The following is a 16,406-nucleotide window of genomic DNA, read 5'->3' on the forward strand; positions in this document are numbered from 1 at the left end:
GCTTCGAGAACACTGTCCAACCATCTCGTCCTCTGTCGTCCCCTTCTCCTTGTGCCCTCCATCTTTCCCAACATCAGGGTCTTTTCTAGGGAGTCTTCTCTTCTCATGAGGTGGCCAAAGTATTGGAGTCTCAGCTTCAGGATCTGTCCTTCCAGTGAGCGCTCAGGGCTGATTTCCTGATTTATACTATACAAGTACTAAACTGTGAGAATCCAGACTAGACAAGGTGTGTTCTGTCTCCCCACCCCCCCTTACCTGGAGAGAATGTCTCCTTTACCTTCCAGTCTACCAGATCCTCCACGCAAGTGTTAGGCCTGCCCCCAACCTCATTTTCTTACACACACTGCCTTTCTTCTAGAAAAAAATGGTGTCAGTAGTACTCACCATGAAGTTGTTACAGTTAAGTGCCACACTTTTAACTAGTTATTTTCTTCTTGGTGGGGATGGATGAGAGTGGCAGTACTACATACCCTTGGGCACCCCCAGAAAAAGAGCATTTCTTACTCATTCCAGAGCAGTGGCGTAGCGTGGGGGGTGCAGGGGGGGCCGGCCGCACCGGGCGCAACATCTGGGGGTTAGGGTTAGGGGGCGCAAATCCACGGGTTAGGGGGCGCAAATCCACGGGTTAGGGGGCACAAATTACTTGCCCTGCCCCGGGTGCTGACAACCCACGCTACGCCACTGTTCCAGAGTGTTCTCTGGGGATGAGCACCTGGGACTCTATCTGAGCAGAGCAAACATAGATGCAAACTGAGAGTGAAAGATTAGACACCAGGACCAGCCCTACTTTTAGGCAGAGCAAGGCAGGTGCCCAAGGCAAATAATGTTAGCTTTCAAATCTCAGCAAGAAGCTGTGGTGACTGGGAGAGGGAAAGAGTAGGTGAAAGTAAGCCATGAGTAAAAAAGTCAAAAACCCCAAAACCCACAGACTTCATCTGCCTGTTCCTGTGCGCCACAAATGCCCGCCGGCTGTGCCACATGGCACATCCATGTGGCAGGTCTCTCTGCATTCGTCTGTCTGATTCTGTCTGGTTGTCCAAGATTCCAGCACAGTCTGACGAAGAAACTGAACCCAAGCTGGGTCAAAGCAGTCCGGTGGGGAAGATCAGCCGCAGAGAACAGGTTTTACTCTCACCTCAACGGCACTACCATTTACTTCCTACCCTGTATGTGAATGGCTGTCACGCATCCTTACCGAGGGAAGGAAAAATGCCACAGTCAGGTATACCGTGGAGTGCAAACTTAAGCGCAACCGATAATATGCGTAACAGAGGGCTTAGTGATGTAGCAGTTATAGGACATGGGAGGGAGACCAGGGCTTAAATCCATGCTCAGCCATGAAACCCAATGGGTGACCTTTGGCCAAGCACTGCCTCTCAGCCTACCCTACATCACAGGGTTGTTGTAATGATATTTCAACCTGACGCGAGGGCAGAGGTGGCGGGGCCTCCCCGGGACTGATCCCCACTCTCCCCTTCCTCTTGGGGTAAAAAGGACCTGACCATTAGGTCCAGTCGTGACCGACTCTGGGGTTGCAGCGCTCATCTCGCTTTACTGGCCGAGGGAGCCGGCGTACAGCTTCCGGGTCATGTGGCCAGCATGACTAAGCCGCTTCTGGCGAACCAGAGCAGCGCACGGAAATGCCGTTTACCTTCCCGCCGGAGCGGTACCTATTTATCTACTTGCACTTTGACGTGCTTTCAAACTGCTGGGTGGGCAGGAGCAGGGACCGAGCAAGGAAGCTCACCCCATCGTGGGGATTCGAACCGCCGACCTTCTGATCGGCAAGTCCTAGGCTCTGTGGTTTAACCCACAGCGCCACCCACGTCCCCTTCCTCTCAGGGTAGGTGATCCCAAACCCTCCAAGTGTCCCTCTTTTCCAGTTTACAGGAGCCATCCCAGTTTCTGATTTCCCGCTTTCCCTTACAGTGATGGCCAAACTTGGCCCTCCAGCTGTTTTCGGACTACAGTTCCCATCATCCCCGACCACTGGTCCTGTTATCTAGGGATGATGGGAACTGTAGTCCCAAAACAGCTGGAGGGCCAAGTTTGGCCATCACTGCTGCTTCTATTGGTGAAATGCATGGCATCCCGCGTCGCCCTTTTAAGAGGCGTGCTTGTCCTCCACGTGCTGGCGGTGAGTGACTGAAATACATAAACAGAGGCAGAGCAGCAGCAGCAGCAGCAGCGAGAGCAGAAGGAAGCCGTGGTTGACCGATAATAACCTCCTCCGTGCAGCGCCGGCAGAATCTATATAAGGAGCTCCGGGTTCAACAGATCTCCTGGTCTCCGTCCGTGGGGCAGCTGGCAAGGGGCAGAGGCAGCTCTCCCCGCCGCCTTACTCGCCCCGCCTGCAAATAACAACCACCACACAACAGCCACAACCCCTTTGCCCAAGTCCAGGGGGACTATCATCAGGCTTCGTGGCGAGGACTTTTCTCTTTTCCATTCCCCAGCGAAGGGGACAAGAAAGACACCCTCAGATCAAACTGGCGAGCAGGTAAAATGAGATGTGTTTTTTTGGGCGGGGGAATGGGGTTGCGGCTGGGAAAATGGTTGGGGGTTCAAGAGGATTGTTGAAAATCAGCCCACCCCCGGTTAAGATGGACTTTGGGGGGGCTCCCCCTACTTCCACCCACCCCACACCAGCCGCCCCATAGAAAGCTGCCGGGGCTTCATTTGCGCCTATGCAAAACCGACACAAAGAGCCTCAGCGCTGGCGCCGAAAACAACTCACTTTGGGGGACTTCGCTGTTTTTCTTTCCATGCTTTGCGTGGGGCTGGGGAAGCATACCTCTGAGCATGTGCAGAGTGCGTTTTGTTCTTCTCTCACGCACCCTTCCTCCCCCGCACGTTCCGAGCATGCCTGGGCGCCCCAGCACCCTTATTTTTTTGTTCCGTTTCGTTTCGGTGCCTGTTGGGTGCAACTCCGGCCGGGAATTGGGACTCGTTTGGAGAGGACAAAAGAGGCGAGGCGAGCCTGGCTTGGCGAGGCATGTAAATGTTTGGGGATCTAGCTAGAGACAAAAAGCAACGCCTCAGGTTGCTTGAGGTCCCCCCAGATAATATTTTCCTTTCGTTTCCTTCCTTTCTATCCTGCCCCTCTTTGTTTTCCCCCTGTGTCAAAACAACACATTTAGCTCCTCAGGGTTTAGCTGAGGAGTTGAGTGGAGGCAGCGCGGAAATTTGCTATTTTTCCTTTCAGCAGAAAAGGCTTTCTGCACGAGACTTGGGGCACCTTGAAAACAGACAAATAAGGCTTCTGGCGGGATGGAGGGTTGGTTCCCTTGGAGCCGAGCCTGAGAGAGGGAGCCTGTTTTTCTCTTTTTCTCTCTTTCGACTGCTGCTTTATCAGAAGACGCCTGCAGTTGGGGCTGTTGAGGCAAGACCCAAAAAAAATAGGGCTGCGAGGAGAGACAGACAGATACGAGGAGCTCTTAAGTAGCTAGAAATGACCGAGAGTAACCCCGGGGTACGTATGGCAGCTTAATGAAAGCCATCAGCCTGGCAAATGGAACAATAATAATAATAATAATGGTGCAAATCCATCTCATCTGATGGATTTTGCACCTCAGCCCTGGAAAGAAAGCACTCTGGACACAGGAAAAGTTTTTTTTGTTTGTTTTTTTGCTAAGAGAAGCAACATATAGCAATAACAATATATTTGTAAGAATAGTAGCAATAAGTTTAAAACATGCTTCTGGTCTTTTGGCCCACTGTTGTGGAAACAGATTCCATTCTTTGTGAGTCAGGACCCAACAGGAACTGGGAGTTTTGTTTTGCAAGGGGTGGGATAGAAAAAAGGAAGCCCAAGGGAACAGGGACTAGCAATGATTATTTTCCTGCCCAAGCTGATATACAGTGTGATCCTTCCAATCCATTGGTCTGGGAGCATTGTAAATATGTGAGCAAAAAGGCCATAGTTGTGTTGGGGGTGTGTGTATTGGTGATAAATGAGAGTTTGGTATTGTATGCATATGGTTGTGTTTGTGGATTAGGTTAACAGCCTGGGTAAAAATCCCCCCTCAGCCATGAAGCTTGTTAGGTGAACTGAAGACCCTCACAACTTTCTCTCAGCCTTACCTACTTTACTGGGTTGTTGTTGCTGTGGTGGTGGTGGTGGGGAGGAAAACCATGAATCAAACCCAGCTCTGAGTTTTTTGGAAGAAAGTTGAGAGACAAATGTGGCAAATAAAGAAGAATAAAAAAAAGTTTGAGATGGATAACAGGAGTTTTATTTGTTTGATGCACCTTTTCCTCCACGGACTTCAAGGCAGCATACATGGTTCTCCCCCCTCCCCATTTAATCCCCACAACGATGCTGCAGACCTGTCAGGCTGAGAGGCAGTGAGTGGTCCAAGGTCACCCTGTAATCTTCATGGCGGAGTAGAGATTCAAACCCTGGTCTCTCAGTTCCAACGCTCTAACCACTACGCAACACTGGCTCTCTTAAAAAAACAACAACTCGTGTTTTCAACTTTAAATTTAATGAGTTTGTTTCTACCTAGTGAGCTTGTTGCAATTTCAGGTTTGTTTGTTTTTTATTTTAAAAAAGCATGCTTAGAAATCATTTTCATGAAGCATCACTGTAGATCCTACATGCATGTCTTTAGTTGCCTGCACATACTGTGTAGACCAGTTGCGGTTCCCCAGGGTCAATACCCCTGACTTGTATGACTGGCACACAGCTGTCCACTACACCACCCGGTGATACCATCATTGCAAGTTTTAAATAAGATCTTCCTCAGAAATGAAGATTCCAAACGTTCTTTCTGTGTATGGGGATCTTTTTCTAGGGCCTTGGCGGGCAATGCGTTGGCCCTCAAGACATTGCTGAACTAGGACGTTCATCATCCCTGCCTATTAGTCAGTCTGATGGAGCCTGATAGGAGCTAGACTCCAACAACATCTGCAGGGCCACAGCCTACTCACCAATTGTGAAATTATGCAGAGTGCCTTTTTGATGTTGCTGCACATCTTCTTCATATACATGGAACTAGCAAACTAGGGAGAGGCATTTTAGCTGAACCCTCTCCCCAAATTTCTCCGACTGCAGGAAAGACACAATTATTCTGTCTGTGCGAGGTTAGTTTTGCCTCCTTATAGTGTAGAGTTTCCCCACATCCTGGAATGTCCCTTATTCAAGCCATCCTCCCACTTCTTCTCTGCTGTGTAAGCTTCCCCTGCTCCCTGTCCTGCTTTTCTATCCTGTGGCCTTGTGAAACTCCAGCTGTTTTTGTTCTAAAGCAGCGCTCTTGGTTCATCCAAGGTCACAGTGAGGGCCAGCAGTCCTGGCTGGTTCTCCACGTGGACCAAATGTACATCTTGCAATGTGTCCTAGAACTGCCTGCTTGGCTGCAGCAGGGGAAAGGGTCCCTAAAGGCAGAACAGAGAGGAGTGGACGTTACTGAGCAAATGGAAAGAAGATGCCTCACATCTTCCTATTCTGCCCCACACTACGGCAGAAGTTCTCCTCTTCCAGCCAAGGAACATTCAGTGACGTTAAGAGGGAGGGTAACTAAAATCACTTGCTTGTCCCTTTCCTCCCATGCCTGTGGAGGAAGGTGACTAGAAGCTTAACATCTGCAGCTACTCCTGGGGTCATTTTTAAAGATGTAGGTGCCATGACCTGGCCAGGACCTAGAACCCCTACTTTCACCCAAAGATACTTCAGGAGGCTCACAGTGCTGGGATTACAGCAAAGGAAATGACCACCGACCTGATTCCTAAGGGTCATTGGAATTGCTCTCTGTGAAAGTCAGTTTCATTTTTTCGAATCTGGTTCGATAGTCATCTAGTTTAGCCCCCTGCAACGCAGGAATCTTTTGTCTAACAAAAAACATCTCTGTAGTGAGTTTCCCATTCCAGGACTTCTTCCAGTGAAGTCTGCCTAGAGTTGAAACCATAGGCAACTTCCTGCAAATCGAATAATCATTTCATTTATATCCTACTTTTCTTCCAAGGCAGCATAGCAGTGTGATTGGTACTCTTCCCATTGGCATTCTATTCTACCAACAAACCTGTTAGGTAGGCTAGGCTGAGATATATTAAGTGACCCAAAGTCACTGCATGAGTTTCATGGCAGACTGGGCTTTTTGAACCCAGGTCTTCCTGGTTCAACACACTTAACCACTACACCTCATTGGCCCTCACCAAGTAATAATAATGACAGATAGTCAAATCAATGTTTTGGATTGCAGAACTCCTAAGTAGTCATTCTGTTTATAAAAGACTGCATCCTTTTTCAAATCCTTGCAAGGCAAAAAAAATTAATGAATTATGTAATATAAGTCAATAAGATAATTCCAGCATGCAGAAAGCAATTATGCTGATGACTACAATTATAACAAAAGATTAATGTTTCCTGCTGCAGCTTTCTTTTTAACTTTACCTCTTATCTGCTGCGATAAATATCTTTTAATGAACTTTTGCAGGTGGCAGAACAAACAGACTTTTATGTTTTTATGGTCTTGATTCAAGACACTCGAATTTTCTATGATAGTGACATGGAAATTCACATGGAAATCAAATGCAAGCATTCTTGCGTTCCCATTTGATACTCTTTGTGTGCAACGATTCCATTATCTCTGGATGAAAATATGTCCCTCTCTCTATGTCTCTGTGTGCAATCACGGTCCCTTCCCAGGACAGATGGAGCATTCTGGGCTTCTGTGAGACATTCTGCAGATTTGCGCTAAACACATAGCGTTGGGGTCTCCTGGGGCACCATATTGTTGACATGGCAGATGTAACTGCTCCCTCTGATCTACTGGAGTCCATTGTGTTGATGGGAGCTTGAACACATGCTGTTCTAGCATTCAGCTTGTCTCCTCCTGCATCTGTCTCCTAAGGCAGTGATTTCATCAATGCCCTTAGCATGAATATCTTCTTTTTTATTTTTTTATAATAAATTTTTATTGATTTTACAACATATATTAAAACACAATACAACTAACAATTGACGACACATAAACAAACAAACATGTAAACACGTATAATTTCTTTACCTCTCTTTCTTGAACCTTGTTTCCACGACTTCCCCATACCTCCCTTTTCTGCATCCCTGTTTTAAACTTTTCCAGCAACCCTTAATTTCAGTACTTGTAATTCAGTTTCTAATCTTTTTCCTCTTACCCAATTATTTATCACTGCAATTCTGTTTTACCTTACCCATGACATTTTAGCACTCATTAATTTTACAACAGTTCTTAAGATAAACTTTAAATTTCTTCCAATCTTCTTCCACCGTCTCTTTCCCTTGGTCACGGATTCTGCCAGTCATCTCAGCCAGTCCCATATAATCAATCACTTTCGTCTGCCACTCTTCCAGCGTGGGTAGTTCTTGTGTCTTCCAATACTTTGCTAGAAGAACTCTTGCTGCTGTTGTAGCATACATAAAAAACGTCCTATCTTTCCTTGACACCAATTGGCCTACCATGCCCAGGAGAAAGGCCTCTGGTTTCTTATGAAAGGTACACTTAAGTACCTTCTTAATTTCATTATAGATCATTTCCCAGAAGGCCTTGATCCTTGGGCACGTCCACCAAAGGTGGTAGCATGAATATCTTCTACTATGCTGCAGATAAAATTCACTGCCAAAATGTGTGCCACACAATCATCTAAATCGTTCTAGAGAAAGGTTCTGCCTATTTGTAAAAGTAATAGCTATCCATTAGGGATTCAGTCTGTTCTCCCTCAGTTAAAAATATTAAATAAGGGAGGCTTCCTCTTGTCTTCCTGTGTTATGTTCTATCAGGTTAGATTTGGCTTTTGATAGAATACCACATGGGTGTTACTGCAGGCGGCAAATTGATTGTGTGGTTTTTATAAAGTGGATCGCATATTATTTTTGTTTGAAGAAGAGCCTGACAATTGAAAATGTGTTGGGCCTTAATTCGTTCACCTTGTGATCACTTCTGAACTAAAATGTCTTCACTGCAGTCGCTGAGGATATTTATCTTCACTTTTCTAGTATTCATAGAAAGACTCAGTCGTTATATATATATAAGATGCAGTTCCTTGGTTCTTTCTGTATGTCACATTCTTGGATAACCAGGGGATAGGAAACACCGGATGGGGCTATTGAAATTGAGCTTCGTTCTCAGTGGTTTCCGTTGACTTCCATGGTACAAAATTGTCTGCAGCCAGCAAAATCACACTTTTATAGCAATTGGCTGTAAAGAGATCTTCAAAATGGGAGCCAGAAAGGAAAAGTTTACTGAGCTATGCCTGATGCAGAATATTGGCTAGGAATCCAGGGAACAAAGGAAGTTGCATTATGAAATGTGACACAGACCTCCAATATGGGTTTCACTTCCTCTCTATACCCTAGGAACCCCATATCTAGTCTCCATATAAATGGCACTGAACACTTTTCTTATTCCACACGGTTGCCTTTATAGAGTAGTGCAGCTATGAACCTGTGGGATTGGAGTCCCATTTTGATGGAGTTTGTGTTAAATGCTTGGGAGACTTGGCTGCCACTTTAACATTAGCGTTCCTTTTTCTGTTTTGTGTTATGTATGATTCACGAAGGGGAAAAGTCTGCTCCCTTTGCACTTTTCAGCCTTGGTCACTAGACGTAAACATGTGATCCTCAGTCAAGTACTGTGTCAGAAAGACAAGACAGGCAGGCGGTCGGATAGGATGAAAAACTGTTGACACTGTGTTTTCTCCTTCCAGACAAAGCCGCTTAATTCTGTGAGCAAATAAGTACAAAGGGGGGTGGGGGTGATTCAGAGAGAGACCACTTACAGATTAGCTATCAATTTAAATGACAAGTTTTAATTGTTCCTTCGTTCCTTCTAATAAATTCTTGACTTGGGTTGGGGATAAATGCTTCGCAAAGGTGTAAGCGTCAATATCAGGCTCCTGCTTCTTCTTTAACATGAATGACTACATTGAATTGGACATTTTATCCCCCTAGCTCTGCTCCTAAATAGCTCTTAGGTTAATCCAATAAAGAAACACTTTCTTCACATCATGTTAACTCCATTAGGAAGCAGTTAGTGTGTTAGGTGAGAAAGAGAGTGCTTTTTTAGACATTATGAGTTCGAGCTAGTCTGGACTGGAGTCCCCATCTTTCTTTTGGAAAAGCAGTTTCCCCCCCAAAAAATAAACTCTGGCTTCTACTTCTAATAGGCAATCTGAGGTGTGCTGCAAAAATAAGAAATCAAAATAACATACCAAGCTGACTTGATTGTCTGCATGAAATCAATGGGGTCCCCCCCACTCTTTTAATAGGCTTAGGTTGCAATTCTGTACCTGCTTACCTGGGAGTAAGTCCATTTGAACTCAGTGGGGCTTACTTCTGAGTAAACATTAGATTGTGCTGTTAGATCAATGGGAAGACTAATCAGCTAAAACTTCGCTGATAAATTAGGGGCGGCACTTTGAATCAGGTGGCAAATTATAATCTTAACCCTGAGTACTAGCTTTTGTTTAATAGGCCAGCAGCCTCTTTGGTATATCAAAAAGGCCCCACTGTTGAGTAGAATGCTCGTTTTTTAAAGTAAGTCAAATCAATCATTGAAAAGCTGAAGTATTAACTGAAAATCCTTTAACTGCCCTCCTTCTTTTTAATGCACAACCAAACAAGCATCCTTGATCTTGCACTATTTGTGGTTACGGTTATTAATGTGGGACAGAAGAGATGCATTGTAAAACTATGTGTGCCTTTCAGTGTTGGGCTCACATGGGCAATGCAATACACCAATTCAGCATCTCTGAAACGCGGATTTGACTCCCTTGAGCCAGTCTCAAATCTCTGTTTTGCCTATAGTGGGCTTGTTTGTACTTCTGCTATCTTGTTTAATACGTTGCTGGTACAATGTGAATGTCGCCCCATGTGCTGCTTCTGTTTGTTTGGTGCTCCACTTGTGAGTGGCAACCAGGTGTACAATCTGATTATATGGTTACAGTAGTTCCTGGCCCATGCTAGGACACTGGTGTGCTTCCATTGTGTCTCCTGGTGCTGACATAGGAACAGACCACACAATCTGTGTGTGATTGCCACTTGAAGAATGACAGCCCAGCACTTTCTGAAGACTGTAAAGTTCGGGGAGTGCCCCCTGTCCAGTTCTTTAGAGGTAGATTTTTAAAGTAGTTCCGAGATCTTGACACCAGAGGGCAGAGTATTTACTGGCATACAAACACATGGAGGTATTTATACCCAAAGGACAATTTCTGTAGAAAGATAAACAAGAATTAAGGTTGTACGGTACTGTTGCATGCTTGAACGCTACAGTAATGAGACTTTGAACTAATATGAGTGAGAGACTATACGTATGCATTTTAGGCTGCAATCCTAGACTCACTAACCTAGAGAAAGCTCCATTAAGGTCAATGGGATTTAGTTTTGAATAGACCTTACTGTGATGGCCAGTTCTGTTGGTCCATCTTGTTGCCCCACAACAACTGAGAACAGAAGGTACACCAAAACTCTTGAAACATTTCATTGTGGCTTCTCACTGTGGAGGAGAAAGGACAATGTTGGGCAAGCTGTTGCCCAAGGGCCCATTGATGTTCTTACAAGGAACCAAAGGCTCCTCCTAGGACACACTTTGACAGCAGTTGCCCTAGAGCAAGGTTAGCCAATGTGGTGGCTTCTAGCTGTTGTGGGCTACACCTCCTTGCAACCACAGCCAGCATGGCTGATGCTCAGGGATGATGTTGTAGTTGTAGTCCAAAACTTCTGGCGGGTACCATGTTGGCTACCCTTGCCACCAAGAAACAATTGTTTTTAACGTCATTCAAATAAACCAATTCCCGTGGCTGTAAATCCATATACAGTATATGGGATCCATGTTAAACCTGAAAAATAATCTTGTCATCTGGGACTCTGTCTGGCTTTGGAGATACTGTAGTTTGTCTTGAGTTTATCTTATCTCATTCATGGGCTTATTTATTGGCAATAAAAAGAGGACTAGACATGATTAATTGAACATTTTATTGTATTTCATTTGACTTAGTCAGTCCAGAATCTTGATTAGTCCCCACCACCAAGAACTATTGGCTTCACTTGGAAGTTTGCAAGGTTGGGTGGAGGTATATTGGAAATCTCATTATAGCAAGAGAGCATATTTTATTATGGATGCCATTAATAATGGCTTTTACAGTCCGCGTCATAGCTTACGGTATTCTGTTCTGCATTGATTGGTAAATACTACTTATTCTTTTCTCTGCAATGCATTGCCAGTAATCTCTCATATCTCTTTCAGAGATGAGGTTCACTAAACACTGCTGTCCTCTCTGGCCAGAATTTTACTGAGAGTGAAATATCCTCCACTTTCAGAATGTAAACGATCCTCTCATGGATTGATAAGTTCAGCTCTTGTTTTCACTGGCAACGTTTGGGACTTCCAGCGTTTTATGTGGTGCTGTCTCATAAAATTACATCTGGGTGTTTCATGGTTTTATGCGGATAAAACATAATGCCAGTAAAAAATATCACTTGACTTGTAGAAAGCTCTTGAATTTATGGTGAGGTCATAAGCCAGCCAAGTCAGCCTGTCAGTCAGCCCCATCTTCACTGCTATATGAGCTCATCGATTGGAGAAGCACTGTGAAGTATTTCGCCTGAAATTGTTAGATATCCTGACATAATTTGTGCCCTTTATATATTGCCTCATTTCGCCCTTTCAGAGAAGGAACTATTCCTTTCTTCAGGGGCAGAGCTCCAAAATGTGTTTGAAATTTCAATCTGGCATTCCTGTCGGGGGCCTCTGGGCTGTATGGAGGCCATTCTGTGGGAGGGTGAAGAGAAAAAAGAAGTTTGAGGCTTAGAATCCTGTTTCCTGCTAAGAAAAAGACCTGGAAAAGGCAATGTGGTTGCCGTGTGATTGTACGGTGGTACCTCGGGTTAAGAACTTAATTTGTTCTGGAGGTCTGTTCTTAACCTGAAACTGTTCTTAACCTGAGGTACCACTTTAGCTAATGGGGCCTCCTGCTGCCGCCGCACGATTTCTGTTCTCACCCTGAAGCTAAGTTCTTAACCTTAGGTACTATTTCTGGGTTAGCGGAGTCTGTAACCTGAAGCGTCTCTAACCTGAGGTACCACTGTACATCCTTGGATTGTTGTTTTTAAAGCATTAGAAAGTGGTGGAATGGCATGGTCCAGACTGGGACTATGGTACATAGGGGTGTGGGGTCTGGCTTCAACCCCCCCATGGCATTTTTCTACAAAAAAAAATTGCCCCTTCCTCTCCGCTATGATACCCCAGAAATACCATTCCAGTAAAAGACAGCTTTGGGGCAAATATCAGCTGGAGCCTGGAGGAGAGATTTTAGCAGGAAATGGCAAACCCTCCCCCTTCTTCATACCCTGTGGTCCAGACCCTACCACCACCACCAGCTGCTAAAAATAACAATCCCAGGATGGGTGGTCATGTGGTAAAACCTATCTTCCATCCTGGCTGCAACTCAGTATTCAGTACTGTTGCTACATTTCTGAGGAATTGTGAGAAATCAAAATGGTAGCCTAGCTCCCATCAGGAAGATAATTGTTTAAGGGAGTTATGGGTTTCAGAAGTGAGTCCTGCCGTGATACTGGGTCCCAGCAGTTGCCCAAAGATACTGGGTGCTGACACTAGGCCTGCTACCTTGATCTTGAGGGGAACATGGGATGGAAAAGCTGATGAAGTATATCAATGTACATCCTAGCACCTGGAAAGGAGATTACAGGATAGGCTCTGGATTTCTATCATAATGCTTTGCATACAAAAGAGATTCGTCCTTTCTTCTTTATTGATTGCATTTCCTGACTTATCTAGAGTTTGTCCATTGATGATTTCATCCGCATGTTTCTTTTCCACAAAAAAGAAGAAACATGGCCGAAGCAGGGATACATATCACAACCCAAACAGTGCAAAAACAGTTAGAAAAATGTAACATAATAAATCAGCAACACAATAGCAAATGGAGCAACGTACGGAAAGCAACATTTCAGTACTATAAATATAACCAGATTATATTAACAACATGACACTGTTGCAATAGCAAAAATAACAAGGGAGCCTAACACCTTGATCATTATAAAAAATAAACCCTCCAACAATGTTACTCACAATTTCTCGCCTGCAGCATCTTGCAAAGCTTCCAAAGATGCAAAGCACAGGGTAGCCTCAAAAACCTCTCCCATTTGGCCATTCTCCCATGATATTTAGACCAGCATTATCTAAATTTGTGAAGCTAAACAGGACTTCAGAGTCACATAACTTAGAGTTTTCCCCAAAGATGTTTTATTTTTTTGCAGGAGAAAGTTCTTAGGCACACTGGCCTGTGTTTCTTAAAACCTCATGTTTGTCACTTAGTCAAAGCATATCAAGCTGTGAACGTTTAGAAGCTCTTATCAAGAGAGGTAAACCTGAGAAGTTTACAGTCTGGCGGCAGATTGGCACACAGCCATTCTTAACCATTACACTTTCAAGCTGCTGTAATTAATTTTATGATTTGCCTAGCATGCTTGCCTAAGTGTTGCTGCCTCCTCCTCTGCCCTGACCCACTGGGATGGCACCAGGAACTGACACTGTTACCACCAGGTATGGAGGTGTTTTGAAATCCAACGCTGCCAAGCCTTCTACCTAACAATGTAAAATAAGGCAGGGATGTCAAGTTACTGATAAAGTTAACACAAACTGAACATTATTTCTGTAACAGCAAGGCATGGGAAGATGTGTAATGGCCACAGCATGGCCAGCCATATATATGCTCTTTAATCTGATGCAATGTGTAGAAAATTGCATCTGTCTGCAGTTCTGCAATGTGCTTGCAATTTTTAAGAATGAAAGCTCCCGTTTAAAATGCTTAAACGTCAACAGTGGGATTCATATTGTTCAGATACATTTCACTATCTCAAGGTTGAGGCGAATTATTGTGGAGTTGCTTTGAAATCTAGATAGAAGATGTAGGGAAACTTTAAAATCTGGTTATCAGAAAGCATTGCTCTTGGGATTCCAGAAAGCACATCTGACCGTATCGGCTCCATTCATCTGATAATGACTCAGCCCCAAGGTTTGAGGTTCAAAGCTCACAGCCACTGCTGACATTTGTGACCGGGACAGCACTTGGCGTGGACTACAGTGCTTCATAGAACTTAGATAGCAATAAGCTGGGTCTCTTGGAGGTATTACTAGTTGAAAATCTAGATTTGCGGAGTAGATTCAGGTAAGTCTTTCAGCTTTGTAAGATTTTGAGTGGAACTGCCTGTTTAAATTACAGCTGTGGGTAATTTCATCGATGACATTCCTTACAGTTGCCATGCAATCCTACCGGTTTGTACCTTCTGTACAACATAAAGAGGTAATCGACGACCCTAGCTATTTTTTATTTTATTTTGGGTGGCTGGGAGGTCCTTCCAAAAGGAATCCTTTTGAGAAATGGTGCAACGTGACTGTCGTTCGGTGTTCGTTATTTTGTAGAACTTTTCCGCCTTCCTTTCAGAAAACCAACAAGAAAAATAGCTGATGGTGTCCTTTTTATGAAAAAATTACTTGTTTCAAAAGGTTTGAATGGTACTTCCCTTTCATTTTTATGGTGGTTTTAACGTTTCTCATCTTAACACTGCCTGCATAGGGCAGGCAGGGCTTCATATTTGAAAAACCTAAAATCCTGCTGATCAGCTCTTTGGGAGCTGTAGGGTGTGGGATGATGGTGGCTGAATTTAGATCTCTGCTCAACTCCAAAACTGACCATCAGGACTTTAAAATTTTGATTTTGGTTTCTATGAGCTGTTGAGCCCATGTTTTGTGGCACCATTTTAGGACTTCAGTCTGAAACAGTGTCCATTAGCCCTGCCAGCATCACAATGACAGTTCACTATGACCAGTATATCAATATTCATTCTCTCTCTCTCTCTCACACACACACCAGTTCAACACTATTTTATTATTATTGTTTTTAACTGAAAAATGTACTACATTAGGTGATGTTATTTTGAAAGGAACTTTGCTCAAATTAATTAGGAATCTGATGGCCTTATGGTGTGGATCCTGTCTAGTGTGCTGGTGTGCTGGGCCTCAGCCTTTTAGTCAATCAATCAATCAATCAATCAATCAGTTTCTTATGGTCATAGATCAGCATTTTTAAAATAGCTAAAATACAAAATTATAAAAGCAAGATACAATAAAATCAAGCCAGAATATAGAGCAGGGAGACATGAGTAACTGACCAGCTGGTTAAAACAGCTAGAATTATAACACTTACTAAAGCGATCCAGTTGAAGACTGGGGAAGAAGATTCATGTGTCTGAAACACAAGATTTCATGCCCAGATTATTACTGGTTTATTTTTTGGTAGCCTTTTAGTTAGGAAAATGGTTGGTGGGCTGCGTGTTATTTTTGCTTCTGTTGTTTAATCACTTACCAGATTCTAAGGATCGTAACTGTGCAAATTTAAAAGGAGGAAAAATTTGTTGGTACAACACTGGACTAAAGCATGTAAAAGTCCAATTAAAACAGATCTTAACAGAGGGAAGAGAAGAGAGAAAGGGGAAAGAGGAGAGAGGAAGGGGAAAGGTGCACTAACAGCACAATCCTATGTATGCCTACACAGAAGTAAGTCTCACTGAGTTAAGTGGGACATACTCGTAGTTTAGTTTGTATAGGATTCTACCTTATGGCTGAAAATGGTATGCACACATATCTCTAAGTAAGGGTAAGCCTTATGGACCACAGGTGAACTTACTTCTGAATAAACAAGCATAGGAGCATATTGTTTGGTTCCACTCCTAAGCACACTTACAAGGGAGTAAGTCCCTAGGGACTTAATTAGATTTTCTTCTGACGAGACATACTTAGAAATGCAGCACACAGAGAAGAATTCAGGATATGTATATAACCAAGACCAGTAGTACTGATGCATTTTATTGAAGGCAGCAAAAGCCAACCTGGTTGTCCAAAAATATAACGTTCTTGAAGGCAGCTCATGCACAGGCTGATTCACACATGCACGCACCTCACTTGATTTCTCGTTGCTTGAACATAAATGGTTTGATGAGTTGTGGTTGATTCTATGGACTGACTCCATGGAAGAGCATTGTGTGCTGATGTGATATCAAAATTCTGGTGATTGAACTGGATGGCTTGTTCACACATGCAACACCACCACCTGAAACTGTAGATATAAAGCAATGCAGGTGTGAACCAGCACTAAGTGCCAAGTCAGACCTTTAGGTGGGTAGGCATGGAGTTCCAGTTGAATCAAGATTGGGGTGCAGGTGCTGTTCCCCCAATCTGAAAAGGGCCATGTGTATATAAATGGATAATTATCTGATGCCGTCTCCAACCATAATGGTCGATGGGTGCAAAATAAGAATGGTGGAAGCACTGTTTGGGCAGCTGGCCTGTTTCAAGTGGCTGTTGTAATTTGGTGTTCTTTTCCCCAAAGTTGGAATGGCCAAGAAGAACTCA

The 16,406-nt window shown here is 44.0% G+C and overlaps 1 protein-coding gene across 2 annotated transcripts in view; it reads left to right on the top strand.

Annotated features, from left to right (window-relative positions):
• The first annotated feature begins 2,160 nt into the window (after positions 1–2,160).
• ABCA1 (ATP binding cassette subfamily A member 1) overlaps positions 2,161–16,406 on the top strand; it is a 108,754-nt gene continuing 94,508 nt past the window's right edge. Inside the window, exon 1 of one of the 2 annotated variants that reach the window (XM_083592615.1) lies at positions 2,161–2,500. The gene's annotated coding sequence lies outside the window, so the exon portion shown is untranslated. The remainder of the gene's footprint in view (positions 2,501–16,406) is intronic. The other variant, XR_014542954.1, reaches the window with a different exon arrangement.

The sequence above is a fragment of the Podarcis filfolensis genome, assembly GCF_964270895.1.
Source record: "Podarcis filfolensis genome assembly, chromosome: 17".
Classification (NCBI taxonomy): Eukaryota; Metazoa; Chordata; class Lepidosauria; order Squamata; family Lacertidae; genus Podarcis; species Podarcis filfolensis.